The sequence below is a fragment of the Rhipicephalus sanguineus genome, chromosome 10 (genome assembly GCF_013339695.2).
Source record: "Rhipicephalus sanguineus isolate Rsan-2018 chromosome 10, BIME_Rsan_1.4, whole genome shotgun sequence".
Taxonomy (NCBI): domain Eukaryota; kingdom Metazoa; phylum Arthropoda; class Arachnida; order Ixodida; family Ixodidae; genus Rhipicephalus; species Rhipicephalus sanguineus.
In genome coordinates, this window is record NC_051185.1 from 150,521,901 (window position 1) to 150,543,932 (window position 22,032).

Here is a 22,032-nt window from a genome sequence, read left to right on the forward strand (position 1 = left end):
GGCAGCAATCGCTCACGTGTTTTAAGTGTTTCGTCCTGTATTCCGCCCTGTGCAATTCCATACGTTATGAATCAAGACCAACTAGCCAGACTTTGCGCTTTGTTGGCTAACGTCTGTTCCTTTTTTTTCATCAGCTGTCATTTCTTGAAATGTCGCTATGCGCTGTGTTTATCGCCATTATCTCTCACTCAATGGGACGGCCAGCGGCAATAAAAAAAAAATCACATGTACCATTACGAAATGCCGCTCCAGAAATAGTGTTTCGTACATATTATATTTATCATGTTTCTCCTTCTTCATTGGCTTGCAAAAAGAAGCCACCCATAATGCCCTTATAAGCTCGTTACACTTAAATGCCCCTAAATAAGTGGCAAATTCTTCGAAAATGTTGCCACTGATTTAGAGTAAACTATGCAGAAATAAAGAGACTTACTTATGTATGTACCTGGCTACGCTGGCGTAGCCAGGGGGATAGCTTGGGGGGGTTCACGCATTTCCCGAGATTTGCATTTTATATGTGTTTGCGCGTACACAAACACACGAGCCTACATTAAAGGGGGTCGAACCTCCCCCGCCCTTACCGCCGTTCCCGAGGAAAGCTTTAAGATGCGAAGTATCTTATGGCGGAGTTCAATCCTGTGGTGGTGTGCGGCGTGACCACCCTTACTGCGCATGCGCATACCCTCTCCACTCCCCCTCCCCCTCTTCTCTCCGCTTCCCCTCTCTACATTCCCTCTCTCCTTTCCCTCTTTCCACTCTTCCTCTGAAACGCGGGCTAGACATGCCGAAATTCTCTCCTGCGCAACGCCGCGATGAGCACCAACGCATGCGCGTCCCCTCCCCCTCTTTCTCCTCTCCTACGCTGCCCCCTTCCCACACGCCTGCCGGCCGCGTTCCCCGCTCGCCCTGTGAAAATTAAAGGCGAGGCTAGAGGGAAGACAAGACGCGCGTAGCGTTCCTCTTCGCGTTCCACGACGCGAGGTCGGTAGTATGCCCAAAGAACGCCAACGGAACGCGATAGTGCAAGAGGTCCGGCTTCGCATCGCCTCATGGTCCCCTTTAGCGGGAAATGGTGTAATTTTTTGATACGCTCCTGTCTGACTAGCTTGGGTGCTATGGAGCCGGAACAACTTCCTTTCATCACTCGCCACTAGAATAGCCCGGTCTGCCAGACCACGTACCTTAAGAGCTTACTTCACCAGAAGTGATACGTTGAAGAACTCTCGCTTTCCTGCAGCAATAACGTAACGCAACACACGTGCACAAAACCCTCATATGTGACACTCAATTTAGAATATTACAAGAAAATAAAGTACAAGATGTCTGCAGCGTAGGCGAAACATAATAATATTATCTATGCGCTCCATGTTACGCCTACTCTGGCGAAATTTACTCTGTTTTCTGCCTACACAGCTCGAGTGCGTCTGGGGTCTGCAGTGTGTAATAAATGGGAGGTAATGAAATAAACAAATAGTGCTGCACAGCGATATATGACCACAGTGGCAAAATGTGAAAGAATACAGGAAAGGCACGGAGGTTAACTAGACTATGTCTAGTTTGCCACTCCACTCGAGGGGAGGGAAATGATAGGGAGAGAGTTCACACATTTCACAATACTCATGGACAGAGTACAGGTGATCACCAATAATTCAGTTGCCTTCAAGAAAGGTAGAACGTTTCTTGTGGCTTTCTGGGATAAGTTGTGACGCCAGGCTCCCCAGATGGTTTCTTCAGTAAACGGCCGATCATCACGTCTGCTTAAGGCATGCTGCAGAGTCGGCGATGTTGGTCGAATTTTGTTGTTAGCACACATGGGTGAAACCGTCTCAACAGCTGTACGAGTTGCTGAAGGTTACGCCAACCCACAGCCGATGATAGCACTGTAGCGTCACGTCGAACTGTTTCTTGGCAGTTGCAGCCGTATTAATGGGTCGAGGCCATAATAGCGACAGTTGGTGCCTAGCGGAGAATTCCAGTGTGTTATCGTTGTAGTAGGCGCGACGTTGCAAAGTTCCCTTTCAGCGTCCGCTCTTGATGAATATACGGGCAGTGTCGGCGCTCAGTCGTGGGCACTTTGAGCAGCGTCATTGGGTAGACGTTTGCCGCCGATAGCACAATCTTCCAGCTACCACTGTAAAGATGTCATGTCGTCCGTAAGCAGCACGATGACTAATTTCAGTGAACTGATCGTAGATGCCAATGCGTAAACTTCGCACACCCTGAAGGGCTCTCCCAGAGTCGCAGAATACTGCCCATTCGCTGAGAGATTCGTGTACAAAAAAATTCCACTGCGGCTCGAAGATCGGCAAGTTTGCAATCCGTAGATATATCCAGGTGCGAGGCAGCGGTGGCAAAAAGGGCGAGCAAATAAGAAGGCGGCACTCGTGGACATTATTTGCAGGCAAGTTCCGCTTAGTACTTGCAAGTTGGTTGCAAATATGCCCCACAAAGAGCGACTCCTACGTGGAAAGAGGTTAAAGGCCCATCGCCAAGATCAGCCCCTTTGGAATATATGGACGACATGAAATGAGTAAAATATTGGGCAAATGACCGTCCCACCTGGGCCGATTTGCCATACATATGTCTGAAAGAAAAACTGCGTGGGAATTCGTATTTATGATTATTGTTATCCTGGCGTTATTACTACGTCGCATAAGCAGCAACTACTCGCCAAGGTTGGCCCGGTAGTTGTTGCTTGCTCACAGCGTGACCACGAGGGGCACTTTCTCGAGAACGTTCTGTACACTAATGGCCCCCACGTGCGCCTCAAATTTCACATGCAACGAGCCACGCTCTTGTCCGCGGCGAGCATCCGCGATTGTTGCGAAATGCAGGGGCGATCGCCACGCGATCTTTGTGCGACATCTGCTGTTGTTCTTTTCTGGTTACTCTTCTGGCGCGCTGCCAGCTGCTGGTGTTGCGGACGAGTGTCGTACCAGCGGGTTCTTTTCGAGGCAAGACCGCCTCTTCTTCGAAGATTCCGCCGTTGTGAACCTCTCAAGGGCGTCGACAGTAGAGCCCAAGTCGTTACTGACGTCACGAAGACACGAACGTTAAACACGAGTCCCTTTGATACTCGTGTCATACGGGCGTTCGGAAGGCCTTCCAACCGATAGTCTACTGAATCAATGGTTTGAAGGACGAGCTGCTACACGGGACATTTCGAAGGCCATCGACTCAATAGTCTATCGAGTCAACGGAGCACCTCACAACTCCCTTCAAATTTCGAAAGCCATTGAGCAGCGCAAGCGGAAACCGCGCGAAAGTGGCCCATCGTTGACAGTGTCCTCGTACTCACGATTACGAAAAGAATAATATAACCAGTATGCTTGAAAAGAAATATATATCAATGTAACATAATAATAATAATAATAATAAAGTATTTTTGTCACTTGAAATGTGCGAACTGGACATACTCTCCAAAGCTGCGATGGGCTTGTCTTGCCATGTCTTGTTCGCCACATTTTCGCTGCTTAACAACTTAAAAACTAAATATATATATTCCCAACTACGCACAAACGACTTATTGAAATGTTTAAACAAAAATAACGGACATATTTGTCCTTTTAAGTGGATTAACATTAAACTTTCGGTGACATGAAAACGAAAAGAAATATCCGCAGCGCCACACAATTTTTGCAAGGAACGCCTGAACCGCTCGACGGCCGTCCAAATCTGCGGAGAAGCAACGTGACAACTCCATCGAGTCGATAGAGTTGTGACGTTTCGATGGCCATCCACTGGATGGGCTTTCAAAAGTGCACGTGTGACACAGGTATGACGACTTGGGCATCTCGGTTGATCCTGGACACTACTGTATCTTGATCATTGTTTTTTGCTGTGTCTTCAAGAACGTGAACACAAGTTTCGTTAGGATCGGCCATCGCGGAATATGTCGATATACCTTTATCGTTTCGCGGAACAGCCATTTGGAGTGTCCGCAAATGTGGCCCGATTCTGGAGTGACAATACTGAAATGCACTTCGTTGGTGAGAGAGCGACGAAGCAGACGCAGGAAACTACAAGCTCCGAAAAAGCAGGCATAGAAGTGTTTGCTTTATTAAAATAATTGCTCTCTTTATCACGCCTCTTTGTGGCTACGAGGATATTGAGACAAGGCTTTACTGCTTAGCCTGCCGCAGCCGTCAACCAGCACGCTCTACTGGTAATTTCAGTGGGGCTAGATATACACTGATTCGAGTGCCACACTTAATAAATGCGAAGCATTTCTTAGCGAACCTTTCGCACTTTGAGCGTTTCTATCTATCTATCTATCTATCTATCTATCTATCTATCTATCTATCTATCTATCTATCTATCTATCTATCTATCTATCTATCTATCTATCTATCTATCTATCTATCTATCTATCTATCTATCTATCTATCTATCTATCTATCTATCTATCTATCTATCTATCCAGTCGCCTACGTCTGGGTGGGTATAAGAGGACTTGAAGAATTTGACTCTCTGGGCATGACATGAATAACGTGATAATCATGTCGCGTACGTCGTCAAACCCTTTCCTCCAGACAGGTATGGCACATACCCGTTTACCACGGGCCGTGGTATACGGGTATGCGCCACAGGTGATTGATAGTTTATATCTACTAAAGAACGGCGACAACAGACATTGGTAAAAACCGACACCTGCAGCGTTGACCCGACGAATGCGAAGAATAAAAATCAGGATCCCAGCAGAAATTGAACCCAGGCATTCTGCGTGGCAGTCAGGTATTCTACCACAGATCCACGCCAGGTCTGAAAAGTTCTTTGGAAAACACCCTATGCAAGCGTAATGTCGGTGCAACGTCGAATGTGGTTGTGATACTGGCTGTCTAAATTTATAACTAAGCAATAAGCTCTACATATGTACTCCTACGATGCAACCGTCATGTCAGGTTAACGTCTGTGGTTACAGTGTTGGCTCCGCTTTTATAGCAGCCTAATAAACATCACATTTCTATTCGTATAATTCAGCAAGCTATATTCAAGCGTCGCTTGACCCGGGATGAATAAGCTAACGAAAGTTACGTATGATATTCACATCATCGCGCCATAAAGTGCACTTCGTTTCGATAATACTTACGAATGTGCTCTAACGTGAGTGCTGACGTTACGTTAGACTATAAGTTACCCTCTAAACGCCAGTGTTGTCGACGTGCCTGGTAAGCCCACAATGTGCACACAACTACGACACTTACAAAAAACACGTCGATCCACCTCGGAACGCTTGACTCAGAGCAAAAAAACGCAGCATAGAACTACCCGGTGACTGCTTCGCATGAAACCGATTCCCACAAGGTGTGGGATCTGCAGCTTTTTAAATTTTGTTTTTATTTTTATTTTACGGTGAACCGCCAGTCCGGCTGGGCTTGATGGGTCCTCGAAAGATGTTGCGACCTGGCGACATATTGCGAAGCATCGTGTAGAGACTCCAAAAGAATGCTTCACATTAAGTAGTGATGGAAGTATGCAACGTTGCATGCGGAAAAAAAATGTACATCATCATAAGCCCTTTCCTAACAAACCGTACCGTAAACTATCATCCCAAGCTCGAGCTAGTCTACGTGCATCACACGAAAAAGCTTCGCACCCATCTTGAGAGCCTTTTTTTCATCGTTGCAGCATGATGGCATCCATTTTGCCGCGTGGGGCTCTTCGGCAATGGAATCAAATATTTATGAAGGGTTGAAGATACAATCCTATATAGGCTAAAGAAAACTACGAGCGAATACGATAAATCAGACGCGGAGCCATCTTGCCCATACCATTCTTAACTCCTTCGTCACCCCTCGCAGTCCTAGGCTGCGTACGTTTATACTTTTTCTTCATCCCCCCGCCCCAAAGAGTTGCAGGCTATCTCTACTCTAGTTTGAGCTTCAAGACTGGTCTCCGCACAAAGTAGCCGTCTTGCGTCTTGACTCGACAAGCCCGTGCCGTACTACACCGTCTTGACCCGGACAAACTTCCACCACACTTCCAAGGGGCCACAGGCACCTTGAAACGCAGGGCTTCTCGACAAGAACGATGTCGTCCACTTCTATGCCCTTGCTAGTACACGATGGATAGCGGTGAAGGGCGCGCAGCTCTAGGAGGTACTCCTTTCTCCATCGTATCCACAGGTGGTCAAGCAGTTTTTGATGATACCTCAACTTCTTAGTGAGGTCTCCCCTGTTGCTGGCGCGCACCTAGCTTCATACTCGGAGCTAAGTGGCCCTGACGAAGCAATGAATGAATTTCCGACCAGAAATTGATCACTGCTTCCACTTAAAGTAGTACAGTCTCCGCCTCGTTGCTCTTGAGGCAGCTCTTTCCGAGCACTTTGAGGAGTGAACACTTGATTCACCGCACTAACCTCTCCCACCAGCCTCCCCACCAAGGTGTTACTGGCACAATGACCTTCCACTATATTCGGTGCGTGGCAAGGAAGCACGCAAAAGGAGAACCTTTCATGATCTCCCATACTTCTTTCAGGTCTCGTGAAGCCTTTTTGAAAATCAGTGCGTTGTCCGAGAATAGCGTCAGCGGTACTCCTCTTCGAGCTAGAGATCGCCGGAATGCCAGAAGGGAGATTTCGGTAGAAAGTCCGTTCGTCAATTACAGGTGCACTGCTGGGGTAGTGGCGCACGTGAACACCAAGTTGCATCTTTTGCAGGTTGTGTCAGCGAGAGTCCTTAGCTATATATGAAGGGGTCCTGCAAGGTCGATCCCAGTTACGTCAAACGGCCTTGAAGAGACAAGTCTTTCGAGTGGCAGTGGAGCATACTGCACTTTCGCTGGATTCGTGCGATACTTCTTGCGCAGAAAACACGCGTTTATAACTCGTTTCATTTCCTCACGAACACGAATAATCCAGAAGCCCCTCTGGAAGGCACTGACTGGCGAACTAGTGCGAAGCACAGATACAGTAGGATTGGTCCTGGAGAGTCCATCCGAAGAAGGAATTCATGGCGACCAATCCTTCTGTGTCTGTGCTTCGCACTAGTTATCCAGTCAGTATCTTCCAGAGGTGATCTGACCCAATGAGTAGACAGTCCGGGTTCTGCATCTGCTCCAAGGAAGCATCGTTCATCAGTGATGAGTTTTCCTTCGAGTCGCAGTTTTTTGTTGTCGTCGGGTGACGTAGAACATAGTGGTAGATAACTGGTACCATGGTGGCTGTAAATAACGAGGACCCGTGGTCGTAGACGTCTTTACTGTTCAAGGGCTAGCTCCCTCTCGCGCCTCTCCCCGAGCCCATGCCCCACTTCTTTATTTTCAACATCCTCCGAGGGGACGGGACGAAGGTGACGTAGGTTGTTTCGTTTCTGACAACATGCACAACCTATGTACAGGGCTTCAGAACGTGGTCCGGTTCAAGGCGAACGAAACAAGGTCCATCCAAAGTCGGCAATGCATGGCAGTGTAGCGATGTCACTCGATGGCAGAAGCGTTCTCTTCTTGCACCACTGCCGCGCCTCTCATGTAAATCTGCGATGAACATCGGTCCGGGACGCAGCGTGGCGACCTGGCATGGAAATGGTGTGCGTGTTTCCATCTCCGACGTTTCCATCCCGGCAAGACACTGCTGTTGTGCTCCGCATTCGGGTTCTCCTGCAGACACTTTTCCGCAGCGTATTGCCATGGTGTTCTCCACGAAGTGCCTGTATGTCTGCAGCGCCCTTCGCGTCTGTGGCACGAACTATGCGTCATCACGAACTTGGAGACGGATGTCGAGATGGACGCATCTCGTTCCGATAGGTTCAACCTATCAGGGGCGAGTCTCAGTACGTGGCTGTTCCTCTGCTCCCAGGGATTAAGCTCGTTGAGGTGCTCGGGTGCATGGATCGCGCTGTTTCGCTTCGGCGCCGCTTGCAGTGCACTGCACTTCACTTCCGGAGGCAGAAGCAGTGCTTTCTCTTCTTTGCCTAGGTGATCAACTTGTTTGGTCACAACCTTTTCTAGTTCCACGAAGCTGAGCGGAACAAAATCCTGACGTCCAGGCTGCGCATGCAACGATGAGGACACCACAGGAAGCACAGCGGGACTGTTAGCTTCACCGACCAGCAGACGGGAGGAGTCATCGTTGCGGGTGGGCAAGTTATCGGCAGGGATACGAGGCTCCGGAATCATGAAATGCTCTTGGTAACATCCAGCTTGTCTGCTCAGACAAGGCTCAAACATATCGAGTTCTTGTGCTTTCTTTGGCATCCGGTTCTCAATACCAATCGTGTCGAGGCGCCACATAGCCGATTCGTCGCACTCGACACCAGCTGACATGAGGAGGGCACAAACGACTACCACGAGAAGATTCTGTACGCGATTGCTGATGCGCAGTTCTTCCTGTCACAGCGTCAACAGGCGACCGGTCTCAGCGGCCCGTCTAGGAGTGAACCCAATGACGACCGGGTAGCAGCCACCCAGAGCAACATCGGATCTGCTGGGGCGCCGCCAGGACCCGTCAGTACGCCACGCTATCGGTCGGTCGCGCTTCCGACGCTTCAGGTCCCGACGTATGCCGGAGATTTACGTCAGTGCCAAGAATTCTGGGACCATTACAGTGCCACGATTCACGAGAACACTGAGTTGCCGCCCATCGAGAAATTTAAGTATTTGCTGACGTACCTGACGGGAGCGGCCAAGCGAGCTATCGAAGGCATCAGGCTGGCTGATAACAACTATGAAATTGCCGTGACAACACTGAAAGAGCGCTTCGGTCGACAGGAATTACTAGTCAACGAGCACATCGACCAGCTTCTTGCATTGTCGCCCGTGAGGAGTTCCAAGGAAGTGGAGAAGCTTCGGGTGCTGCATGACACCGTGCGTTTCCGCGTAAGTGCGCTCGAAGGTCTTGGTGTACCACCTGAGCAGTACACTGTGGTGCTGAATCGGGTGCTAATGAGGTGCTTGCCAGAAGACTTGGCGATAATGTACCGACAGAAGAAGAAGGAGGAGAGCACGCGCGGTACTAATGCATCAGCAGAGACCACGCCACCTGAAGCGAGAACGCACAAGGCGACCGACATTTTAGCGTTCCTAAAAATACAGGTCGAAGCGCGGGAAGAAGGAAAGCAAGAAGCAACGTCGTCGCATCCTCGCCACTCGACCATGGTACCTGATGACATGAATTCGCCGACAAGATCTGCACTTGCCATTCCATCAGCATCTGCGGTGGTTGCGACGGAGTCCCTACAGCAGCGCGCTCTGTCTTGCGTACTGTGCAACAGCAGAGCTCACAGCCTCGCAGAATGCACAGCCGAAATGTCTGTCGAAGAGAAAAAAGCCAGGTTGCGCAACTCTCGTTGCTGCTACAGGTGCGGAACGCGCAATCATGTCGCGCAATTCTGCCGAGTTTCCCGGAATCTCACGTGTAACAAGTGCCGACGCCGACACCTAACGGTCCTCTGCGAATTGTCACGCGCTGTCGCAATGACCGCTTCTCCAAGAACGACTGAGCAGCTGGGTACGTCTGGCACTACTCCACCGACAGTAACCACGGCCTCAACTGGCGAAAAGGGAGCCAAGTCAGTGCTGCTTCAGACAGGTCGTGTTTGGGCGGAGAGCGGACCACGACGACTCCTGGTGCGTGTGATGCTGGACAGCGGCAGCCAGTGTTCGTTTATCCGCACCGACGTTGCAAAGAGATTGCGATGTAGAGCCCTTGGCATCGAAGAGCTATCATTGGTGACGTTCGGAAATGCAAAGCTGCGGCATCAATTGCGCTGTCCACGCCTTTCAGTCACGCTGCGTGGACGATTCAACGACAGCACCGTTACGTTGGAAGCACTAGAGGTACCTGAAATATGCTCCGCGACAAGTCCACCGCTGGACACTGAAGTGCTCGAGCTGTTGTGCGCCAGAAAACACGATGCTGCGGATCTGTTCGATCCAGAGACTTGGCACCCAGATGACATCAGCATCTTGATTGGCTCAGACGCTTACTGGAAGTTTGCCACCGGAAGCATCGATCGCCTCAATGAGGAACTCACTGCGGTCGAAACGTCTTTTGGGTGGACCGTACAGGGAACAAGCTCACCTCACGAGGCTACAACGACTTGTGCCCTCCTCATGTCAGCTGGTGTGGAGTGCGACGAATCGGCTATGTGGCGCCTCGGCACGATTAGTATTGACAACCGGATGCCAAAGAAAACACAAGAGCTCGATATGTTAGAGCATTCTCTGAGCAGACATGCTGGAGGTTACCAAGAGCCTTCCATGATTCCGGAGCCTCGTATCCCTGACGATAGCTTGCCCACCCGCAACGACGACTGCTTCAATCTGCTGGTCGGTGGAGCTAACAGTCCCGCTGTGCTTCCTGTGGTATCCTCGTCGTTGGACGCACAGCCTGAACATGAGGACTTGGAGGAAGTGGACTGCTTAGAGGAACTGGAGGAGGTTGTGACTGAGCAAAGGGAGGAGCGCGTAGACAAGGAAGAGAAAGCGCTGCTTCTGCCTCGGGAAGAGAAGTGGAGGGCCCCGAAAACGAAGTCGAAGCAATACCGCCACCACGCGAACCTACTATGGGAGCTTCTCAATGAGCATATTCCTACAGAGCAGCGGGAGAGCCAGGCAAAGGGACTCGCCACTAACGGGCTAAACTCATCCGAACAAGCGTCGATCTCGGGAACCTTCTTAAAATTCGAGATTTCGCAGGGTTCGGGCCTCAGCAAGAAACGTCGCTGCAGGTATCCAGGCACTTCGTGGAGAAGACTCCAAAACGCTGCAGTAAACCGCCTGCAGGAGAACCTGAGTGCGGATTGCACCAGCAATGCCACACCCAGATGGAAACGCCGGAGATGCAAGCGCGCATCATTTAGATGTCGGATCAGCAGGCTTCACACAGAATGGCGTCTGAGACGCGGTGACTGTGCAAGAACAGCTGTCCAAGTGACGTGATCACATCACAGACGAGATAGTCAGAGGCTGTTCCGTAAGTGTGGCAACGGCCCACGTGGTGAAGCACCCGATACAAAAGTTGTATACATTGAAAGCAGCGAAGTGACTTGTATAACGTTCGTGCCCTCCCCCTCGGAGGATGTTGAAAATAGAATAGTGGGGCATAGTCTTCGGGGTAGGAACAGGGAGGAAACGAAGAGGGGAACGAAGAGGGGATTGGGAGCTAGCCTTCATTAAGTAAAGACGTGTTCCTGATTTACGACCACGGGTCCTCGTTATTTACAGTGGCTTGCACAACACAGATCTGACAGCTGTGTAGGCTGCGCAGCGGAACTTCCACAATAATGACCCTTCGCGCACGTGATGGAGCCTCTGTTCCAAAAGTGTTGAGTTCAATTCTTACATCGCTGACAACTTTCAGCCGTAGTTTCCTTGCGATGTCTTCTTCGATAAATGATCGCTGGCTGCCCCATCCAAGATGCCTCGGATATATGTACGGTTAGCGTCATGAACGACCCAAGCACGGAAAGTCTGAAGGATTATACCATTGTCCACCTTAGACATAAGATACGACGACTGGTAACTTCGAATTATTGCGTTCGACGATACAAATGCGGCCGTATTGTCAGATTTGTCGTTACTCTCCCGATTCTTGTAAGTCGGGTCGCACATGCTGGAGGCATGTCTTCCATGGCAAAGCGAACAACTCAGCTTTACCTGAAAAAACCTTGCCTGGTGCCCCCGTGCCGTACACCTGAAGCAGCGAGTATCCTTGAGTAGCTGCTGCTCCTTCGAGCCTAGAGAAATTTTGGAGTCACAGGTGCGGATAGCATGCTTATCCGATCTACAGAAGAAGCATTCGCGTTTTGCCGCAGTAGTGTTATGCAGCACAGAAGCGGTACTGTGATCTCGTGACCTTCCAATTTTCACCTTTTGCTTTCCTAGCTTGTTAAGAAACCTTGCTCTCGGCATTCTAACTCTACCCAAGTGATGTTGAGCAGGTCATTCAGCTTGCCTTCCGAAGACACAGTCACGAGTGCCTGTCCCGACACATTACCTACAGGGTTTGCAATGGGAGGACTTCGTAATGTCTCTTCGTTTTTCGCGAACAAACGACAGGACGATGCCGCCCGGCAACACGTTTTGCAGGATGTCGACAAGCAGTGCTGAAAAGCTAACTGTCGGTACGTTTCAAAAGTTTCAGGCAACGAATGCAGCTGCGCGGCGTCGTTCAACTTCCTAAGGCCTCTTACATCGTTTCCCGACACGACGTGCGGAAGGTTCCTTAATGCTGACAGGTGATATCGTTCTATCTTCTTTCGGTCACAGAATCTTTCCTTAAAGGGGCCCTGCAACACCTTTCTTAGTTATATTGGAATAGTCTCATTATTGACGTATGACTCTTCACGAGTCATATGCCGCAAAAATTATTCGAATCCGTCAAGTCTAAGTGGTGTTACCAAATTATAGAGATCACGTTCCGCAGCTTTCTCCCTCAACTCAACGCCGCGAGCGCGCGGAAAGCTAGGCAGCGAGTCGAGGGAGGCAGCGCAGAGGAGCGAGGCTCCGCCCAAGAGCGCCGGCGGAGTTTTTTTCTTCATTTTTTTCTCTCTGACGTCTGGGCGCAACCACGTGGTCTGTGCCGCCACTTCCGGTCGGCTTGCGTCGTTCACGTCGAGCGGAGCCGATCGCACTGTGTATCGCGCGTGCTTGAAAACTGCGCGTCGGTTTGGTAATGTTGGGTGTGCACCTCGAACGCCGTAGTGTTTTCATCGCTCTGCCAACCATGGAAGCAAACCTGCGCGCTCGTTTGGAACGAATGACAGCTGAGATCGGTTTCGTCCCATACTCCGATACACCGCCTCGTAAGACGGCACTGGCAGACGACCCCGAAGCGCCGCCATTACCGGACGCCAGCATTGTTATCGGAGACACGCTGCGCCCGTGCCTCGGTCGGTCGTGAGAACGTGCCGACGATGCAGTTCTCAGCTGACGAGGCAACACTCGAACGGCTGCCACTCTCAACGGCAACCGGCGATGGTCAAAAGCACAGAAATATTCACGTTTTCGGCACTGCGCATGGCGAAGAAAACGGAACGACGCAACTACGAGCAGACGAGCTGTTGGTGAGACCGGAAGTGTTAATATTAATGTTTGTTCGGTGTTTTTAACGCGATAACAGAATATAAACATACATATTATCTACTTATTGAACTCAAAATTAACAACGAAAGTAATAATGAGGGTGTTATCGTGATTATAACATCAGCCAATGGTGGAACTGCCGACAATCGCGTCATATTTTGCGGACTAATACATCATTTGTCGAGAGAAGCGGGAGCGATTTTCAGCTGATTTTGAGAATTTATTGTAAATTCCAGGCCGTGCGCATCGCTGTAATATTTGGCTCGCGTGTTCTCGGGAGCCTCGACTACCGATCGGCAGCGCTTTTTGAGCATACTCGAAAAGTGTTGCAGGGCCCCTTTAAGAATGTCGATGGCGTGCGTAATACATGATTCCGTGTTTAGTAACCCCGCGATTGTTGCGGTCCCTTGTCCCGCGAGGAAATTCCGCAAGTAGTAGAACTTTGTTGTCGGGGATGAAGTCGCGTTGCGCTGAACCGTTTGTTCAAACTGTTCCCAAAATCCTGTCCAGTTCTGAGCGTCTCCGCTAAAAGTGGGAATGCTGAGCTTGGGCAGTCGTAATCCGGAATGGGTTGTCGCGTTAGGTCCTGGCTGAAAACCCAATGACTAATACGTGATTCTATGCAGCGTCGACAAACTGCTAACTTTTGAACAACGAACTGAAGGCGAAATTTGTGCTTGTAAATCTACAAGTGTATAGTTTCCCACCTGCATGGTCCTTCGTGACCGCAGTATACTGTAAATAAATAAATAAATGAATAAAATGCCATTGCTCACTGGAGCACCACGGACGTCACGTACTTTGCCCTGCGAAAGCAGAGGTGTGCCGTTGACAAGTGCTTTGCGCACTTCAATGCAAGCCCGACAAGGGCGCGCCCTGTTAATAGCGGCTAGGCGTACTTGGTGGAATCGTTTTCGACCTTTCTTTCCACGGGCTGGGAGGAGCGGAAGGCGCGCGCATTAGCGCGAGGCGGAACGTTGAGGCGGAAGGCGTTGAAAGAGTGAGTTACAGTAAGGTAGGAGTGAGAGGGGAGAGAGAGATTGCGAGGCGAAGTCGTTTAGGCGTAACTTGAAGCGTTGCCAAATTGACTTCAGCGCCTCCGTCGCCGCGTGGCCGGCGGCGCTTTGTAAAGAGCGTGAAAAAGAGTTTGTCGCCGAGGCAAGGTCGAAGCCCATGCGCGATGATACACAAAGGGCGAAAGCATGAAGGCAGCGACGGGGCTGTTTCGAAAGCAATTACCGACGAGGCGGCATGGCTTGACGCGAGTTTCGCAAGCGGTTCTTTTAATGGTTATCTCCGCAACTTTCTTCTACTCTTTTTTTAAGGTTAGTTGCGCCGACCGACCAACAATGCTGAGTGAAAGTGCATATAAAGAAACCGTGAGGCCGGTCACATGCACATCTCTCATGCTTCCAAAAAATATAAACTATTTCCGCCCGTTCTTATTGTCTAGTTAAATTGCAATAGTTCCGTTACGTAACGTCATTGTTACTCCGTAGAATACGCAAGCAGCGTGTGTTCACGCGTAGGAGTGCGCAAAGGTAATGCTTCGACAAGCGCTGACCAAGAGTGGCTTTTCTCCGGCTCGTCTATAGTGCACCGAACTACGGCCATGCGCAAACAAACGCCGTGCTTTAATCGAGCCGTAGTGATTTTATTTCGCTCCTATCAGCCGCAGATTCCAACGGTGCATGTGTGCGTGTGCGCGCGTCCGGGCGTGCGTGCAAGCGAACGCGCGCTTGAAGTCGGGATCATGCAAATTCTATTCTCACAATAAACATTAAATTAAAGAGCCCCTAAACCATTGCGAGTTCAAAGTCGAGATAGCGGTTTCTTGCTCGCCTTTACTTTACCGTTCGTACAGGCGATATTTTCTCCTAGCCACTTATTCCTTAATAAAACACGCGGACAATGTCAGTACAAAGCGTTGAACATATGAGGATTTCACGCTCGTCACCTGCAGACTGTTATCGCCGCTCGCGGCGTCGAAGACACGCAAAACAAGTTGTGAAATCAGTTCATCGCACACGTTAGCCAAGCGAGGCAAGGCAGAACGGGCGTGCAACTGCACGGCAAAATAGGGTCGAAGAAAATTCTCAACTGATATCCCTCGTGCATGGACCAGTCGAGAGCTTATTTCCTCATGACGTCACCTGAACAGACTACTGGCGTCCCTAAATGTGCCTGAAAGAAGGGAAACGCCAGGAAAGAGTACCGGGCTCGTGCTTTATATTTTCAAACGTTGTTGAGGGGCCCTTCAATCAAATTTCGGCTTTAATATCTTGATTAATAGAGCGTAATCTGAAGATAAGAACTCGCAACAAGAGGCTGGTCCGAGAACGAATAATTGTAAATGAAAATCACATCGGCCCACGAAGAAAGCACAAGGACTTCAATAACAGCTGGCAGGGAACACTTAGGCTGTGCATCGACGACTAAGCGTGATGTCTTTGCTTCTTAAGGTGTAAGTAGTTTGCAGAATCGTAACTGCTTAAGATATTTAGGCAAAAACGGTTTCATTTAATTAACTTCTAGTACGCTCAGCGAAATACATACCAGTGGCGTGCTAGCATTTTGAACATTTAATGTCACTGTAACGCAGGATTCGGATTGCGAAGCCTTCATCCATCGCTGAACACACCTGATGGGCCAGCCGTATGTACCTGACTGTGAACCCTGTAAATCCCCTGGAAGGCTGGAACATGGACTAGGCGATTGACCAGCGCATATGCTGCAGAGAAGAACGCTGCTGGACAGATTCTTAACCATCCCCATCATGGCAATTAACCGTTTTTAGGGGAGGGGGGAGGGGAGGGGCGTTCTTCTAGGCCGAATACAACCGCAAGGCAAAGAAATTGCTGTTGAAGTTCTTGCGTTGCACAGGCCTACGCGAGCGGCTTGTAAGCCGCCGTGTAACGTAAATCAGCACTAAATACTCCAAAGAATGACGAGATATAGATTATTACGGACTCTCAGTCGGCATTTCCAGCCCACACCAACAGCGGCGTGCAAATGAACCACACGGTATCCTCATCCGCCTCACCTCAATGCAATATCCTGCAGCAGTTTATTCTGGACACTTGGACAAGAAAGTATCAGCGGTAACAATCGTGTACGCGTGATAGCTCCAAGCCACTACAACATGGTACTGAAACAGAAGGTCAGGGCTCCAGTGGGCAATAACTGCACACTTACTGCTAAATCCCACACCGCTGCCGTCGTTAAGAAGAAGCATACGGCCACCACAGCCTTGTCAGATCAACGACTACCACCTCCAGAACTGCAGCTACACTCACCGCACGCTCACACAGGCGATGCCAAAGTGTCGTTAAGAATCTCCCAATTGGAAGTGCGACACGGGGCTGGCGAGCTCGGTATTGGAAGACCAAAGCCAGGGCTGACAGTGCTACCACGCTGCTAGAGCCCTCTGCTGAGGGCCCCGACAATAATATCTAAGGAGTTTGCCCCAACCTTGGCATCCCGTTTGCCTAGTGAAAGCCATACATGGCTTTCTTCACGGAGTGGCCTTGGTTCACAGCTTCCAGGGGTCCGGTGCACGAATGAACAAGCCACTCTACCAGATGTCACGTGGTTGTCACGGTGAAGAAAGCGGCAGTCAGACTTTTAAGGGCGACACACCTTACTGGGTGAAGTTGTGCCCAGGAGATCAAGTAACATTGTACAACCGGGTAATACTCACAATACGACGGCAGCGGCGATTACAGTCGTCGATCGTCGAATAATCTGATTGCCCGTGAAACGCGTCAGCTTTTGTACGTGCCTGATCGAACCTTCCAGCACTATCGCTGGGGCTAGTAAACTCAACCACTCATGGCTTGGGCAATATCTTATCAGCGCATTCTACAACAATCGGGAAGATTCCCAAAATTCCGTCGCCGCGTGCACCGGGCGTCGGTCACACGTGTAACGGCAACACAAAAACAAAGAAATGAGCGTAAGTGACAATACATACATACATACATACATACATACATACATACATACATACATACATACATACATACATACATACATACATACATACATACATACATACATACATACATACATACATACATACAATAATCTCATGGTAAAGCAAATAAAATAATTTTTTTCACCTCTCTGCTTACTCTCATTCACCAACTTAGTCTCACTTGCCTGCCCTCTGGCCCTGTTCAGAGTAACAGACTTGAGAGCATGAGTTCATGTCGACGCCCTCGCCAATTATGCTAGTAATGTGTGTCTCTCCCTCTCCCTCGTGTTTATTGTAGGATGGCGCCGTTAAATGGCATCAGCTGCTCCTTATAACATAACTAAATAGCTCTGATGAAAGGACACTTACAAACTTACACGTTTACCCTTTGATAAACTTACATAAGTATGGCTAAGTCCACAGTGCATGTACAGTCCATCTAGGGGTTTTTTTCCAAGAAGACCGTCACGTAGGCAAGCCTCGAAACACAAAGTCATCATCTCGTTAATGTCAAGTGGACAGCTCTCAGAATCGGACTTTCTCACAGTTTCGAGTCTACTGACCGCCGCAGAGTAGCGAACACGGCCGCTCGTCACTTGCAAAACCGACGCTGAACAACAATGACGGCTAGAGCAAATGGCGGATATTGCGCAAACGCAGAGCCACCTGGCTATTAAGATTTTCTCTGTTGCCTTAGCACGTTCTTTGATTCGCAATAAAACGGACCCCTCGTCTTCACCCACCCCCTCTTCAACCCCTTGTACCCTTTAACTCTGAGGTTCTGTTTGTTTCGTGTTGTTTTTCGAGCGACATTCTTGAGTTCGCGATCAGAGATTTCGAAGGTAAGCGCACTTCGAAGGCCGTTGCTCTTGATACCCACATGAAGTCAACTAAGCAAACAAGCACAAAAACAATAAAAGCCCCACCGGTTGTCAGAAAGCTTCAAAAAGGCTCGATTTGAACGGTGGTTGTGCGGATAATGAGAAAAGAGCGTGCGATAATAAATGCCCGACGTTGAATGCGCCCCGCCATTTCTTGTATACAACTGCACTCCGAGCTCCAGGTTTGTGGTAATCAAGTGCAGTCCCGTGTAATATAGCGCCACTTTTCTTTCCATGCATTCTGAAAAGATTCAAAACAGCGTGAAATAAACAAAAACAAACGAAAGGCGCCGCATGTTTGTTTTGTGCCCCGCGTTTTCTTTTAAAGGTAATTTACGTTCACCAACTCGATCACTTGAACGTCTTATTTCGCGCAGACGGGGTTGCAAGAAAATACGCCTCTCGTTAAACCAGAAACATTAACAGACACTGAGCGGGAAGGTGACTGTGGCGCAATTTTTTACATTGACCGAGACGTTACGAAAGGACGCTAAACATAGGCGCAAATGGTATACGCACGCACTTACGTTGAAGAGTCGCCCATGTGTTATATAACGAGTTCTTTACAGTTACGTAACGATGCGAACAGCAACATAATTATTAGCAACACCAAATGCGGTAAGCCGATATGTAGTGCTTATACTTGTCCGATATGATGGAGAACGCACGCACGTTTCACGAACCCCTGTGCACGTGCGGAAGGGGTTCTTGACAGTTCTCACGTAGATGGCAGTGAGCGCAATGTCTTTGTTATTTTGACTGATGTGTTCCCGCAGACCTCGAATGCCATATGCCGTGTGTGCCGTATGCCGTCAGGGCACTTAGCGGCGGCTTCTTCGCGTGTCACAAAGCGGCTGTCAATCAATCTGACGCCACCATCGATCCGCATGAGGCCATCACACAACCTCATTTGAATTCAAGAGAACACTACGTCATTCTGGTTGACCACGTGGACGAGTGAATGGCAGTCGAGCGTCTTTCAGGGGTGTTCTGTCTTCAGCTCCCTCCCTTGCCTTGCGTTTGAATGTGTATGTTCGCGTTAATGTGTTGATTGTGACTGTGAATCACCTGTGGCACATACCCGCATAACATGAACTGTGGTATGCGAGTATGTGCCACACGTGACTGAGGGAAAGGATTTCATGACGTACGCGCCAGGCGTTTTGCGTTATTCATGTCATGAGCAGTGAATCGTGTTCGTCATACAGTGATCCCCTGTCACGCCAATTTTGGTATATTACAAGTTATAGAGACCACCAGGAGAGCGCCCAGACGTAGGCGGATAGATAGATAGATAGATAGATAGATAGATAGATAGATAGATAGATAGATAGATAGATAGATAGATAGATAGATAGATAGATAGATAGATAGATAGATAGATAGATAGATAGATAGATAGATAGATAGATAGATAGATAGATAGATAGATAGATAGATAGATAGATAGATAGATAGATAGATAGATAGATAGATAGATAGATAGATAGATAGATAGATAGATAGATAGATAGATAGATAGAAATGACCAAAGTGCCTGAGGTTCGCTAAGAAATGCTTCGCACTTGAAACTAGTTGAAGCAATGCTAGAAGTAGGCAAAAATGTTCAATAGTATTCCACTGATACGCGCAGACGTGGATGTAATTCATCGAGGCAGGAGCAAGGGCTACGAAAAGCCGAACGCGGTCGTGAAATTCGTATCTCGCTCAGTCCGTGATAATGCTTTGAAAGCACCTAAAAAATAGAGGCCCGTTCCACTAGACATTGGACATAAAAGCAATGAATGATTCAGTGGGTATGAATGAACATCTGTGCATTGAAAATAAAGTAATTTTTGCCAAGGATACCACGCGCAAAAAGGAGAAAAAAAATATCTGGAGGTACACCTGGTTTGCGAACGGAAAATTTCTTGCTGGAAAACATACAATTCAAGCATTCTACATATTCAAACTACAGAACATCTACTTAATATCTGCTAACCTTCATGCTCATGGCTACGTGTCACTTATCAAGAGATAACAGGAGAGTCTCTGTTTACTCTCTCATACAGTGCAACGCGTTTAGCTTGCACTTAAATATTGATACTCTTTGCTCCTTCCTTGCAGCTGATTCATTTGAATTCGATTTCATAGGTGTTTCTGAGCCTTGGCTTAAACCTGTGAAGTTGAAAATATTCCAGGCTTTTCATTCGCTTCTATCTCTCGGCAGTCCGGTGCCCGAGGCGGAGGTGTTGGTCTATTTTTATAAAGGCCAGCACGAAATGTAAAAGGATAGCTAGGTGTGCTAGTTGGTATCGCATTTTCATGTAAATCTTTGAGCGCAACTATACGAGACACGACGAAGAAGGGAAACACACTCCACAAGTGCTCTCACAACTGAAGCTTTATTAGGCTAAAGAAAATAGAGACATCTAAAGAACTCACAGTTTTCGCCTCAAGGACGAAGCAATGCATGCAACAGCAAGAAATTGGAATGTCACAGGAAGAACGGCATGCAGCTAGAAACTTGCTGCGGGCTTTTCAAGCAGAAAGGACGGAGGAAGAGAAAACACACAGGGCGAGTGTGAACTAACAACTATCACAGTTCCCTGCGGGCGTTGATTCTGGTATTTAAAATAAAAATTACACCATCTCCCGCTAAAGGGGACCATGAGGCGATGCGAAGCCGGAGCACTTGCACGATCGCGTTCCGTTGGCGTTCGTTGGGCATGCTACCGACCTCGCGTCGTGGAACGCGAAGAGGGACGCTACGCGCGTCGTATCTTCCATCTAGCCTGGCCGTTAATTCTCACAGGGCGAGCGGGGAACGCGGTCGACAGGCGGGCGAGAGGGGGACAGCGTAGGAGAGGAGAGAGAAGGGGAGGGGACGCGCATGTGCTCGAGCTCATCGCGGCGTTGCGCAGGAGAGAATTTCGGCATGTCTAGCCCGCGTTTCAGAGGAAGAGTGGAAAGGGGGAGGGGAGAGGGGTATGGTAGAGGGGGAGGAAAGATGGGAAGTGGTGAAGGGAAGTGGAGAGGGAAAGTGGAGAGTGAAAGTGGAGAGGGGAAGGGGAGATGGAAAGTGGAGAGGGAAAGGAAAGAGGGTGAGTGGAGAGGAGGTGTGTGGAGAGGGTATGCGCATGCGCAGTAAGGGTGGTCACGCCGCACACCACCGGATTGACCTCGGCCTTAAGATACTTCGCATCTAAAACTTCATTTGGATCTAGTTGGTAGTTATTCCTGAGGCTAAAATTACAGCGCGAACGCACTTCTTTGTCATTCTTACTTCTTCTTTACTTCTTCGTCCCTACACACATCTGAACAGCATTTCATCTCTTCACGTATCTAATACAGCAGCATCCTTGTTACACGTTTTGGTAGAGATGTACTGTTGTGTGCGCATGTGCAGTAAAGTTACCCTAGACTTATATATGCATTGGCGTATGAAAGAATAAAGCAGTTGTTAGTCAGCGCTCCTGCCGTACGTTTCTTTTTTTTTTTCTTCGGTGTCCTGTGCGTTTCCGCTGTAACTTTAGCCTCAGGATTCTGGTCACGGTGTAAGATATACCGGGTCTTCAAAGTTAAGCTTTATGGCTTTCTTAAAATTCAGCACTACGAAGTACGTAAAAAATACCTTTGCAGAAAAGTTTTGTATCCAGGGCGACACGAAGTAGGACAATAATTATCGCTCTCAGCCGTCCAATTAACTAAGATTGAATAATTAACTTTTTAGTGGGTGCAGCAAACGGGCATGCTTGTATTGAAAAGTTAGAGGCCGTCGCGACTCTACGTAGTTCCACTTGGAAGAATTCTTCTAGCTTGTCTGTGATCCGAGATATGCAGCTGCAAAGAATAATTGCGGTTTGCATGATCACGCATGGAAAGCGGTGAGGATCAGCGCAATGTTCCTGCCTTATGTGACGAGCAGTTATTGCTTGTTATCGCCAGCCAGTAGCAAAAGGGTAACCGTTATCATCTTTGCCTATGCCTTGAACCCATTGGGAGATTAAACACCGCTCGCAACTGCCGCGGCGCATCAGGGAGGATCTTTGAGCTAGTGCTCGCTGCTTTGCATGCGTAATCATGCAAACCGCAATTAAACTTTGCAGCGGGATTTCTCGGAGCACGGACAAGCTAGAATTCTTCCATGTGGAACTGCGTAGAAGTGCAACT

General features: G+C 48.8%; 1 protein-coding gene across 1 annotated transcript in view; it reads right to left on the reverse strand.

The window, feature by feature from the left end:
• The window catches only part of LOC119372588 (chorion peroxidase), a 177,750-nt gene that overhangs the window by 37,510 nt on the left and 118,208 nt on the right, over window positions 1-22,032 (reverse strand). The gene's annotated exons all lie outside the window — the stretch shown is intronic.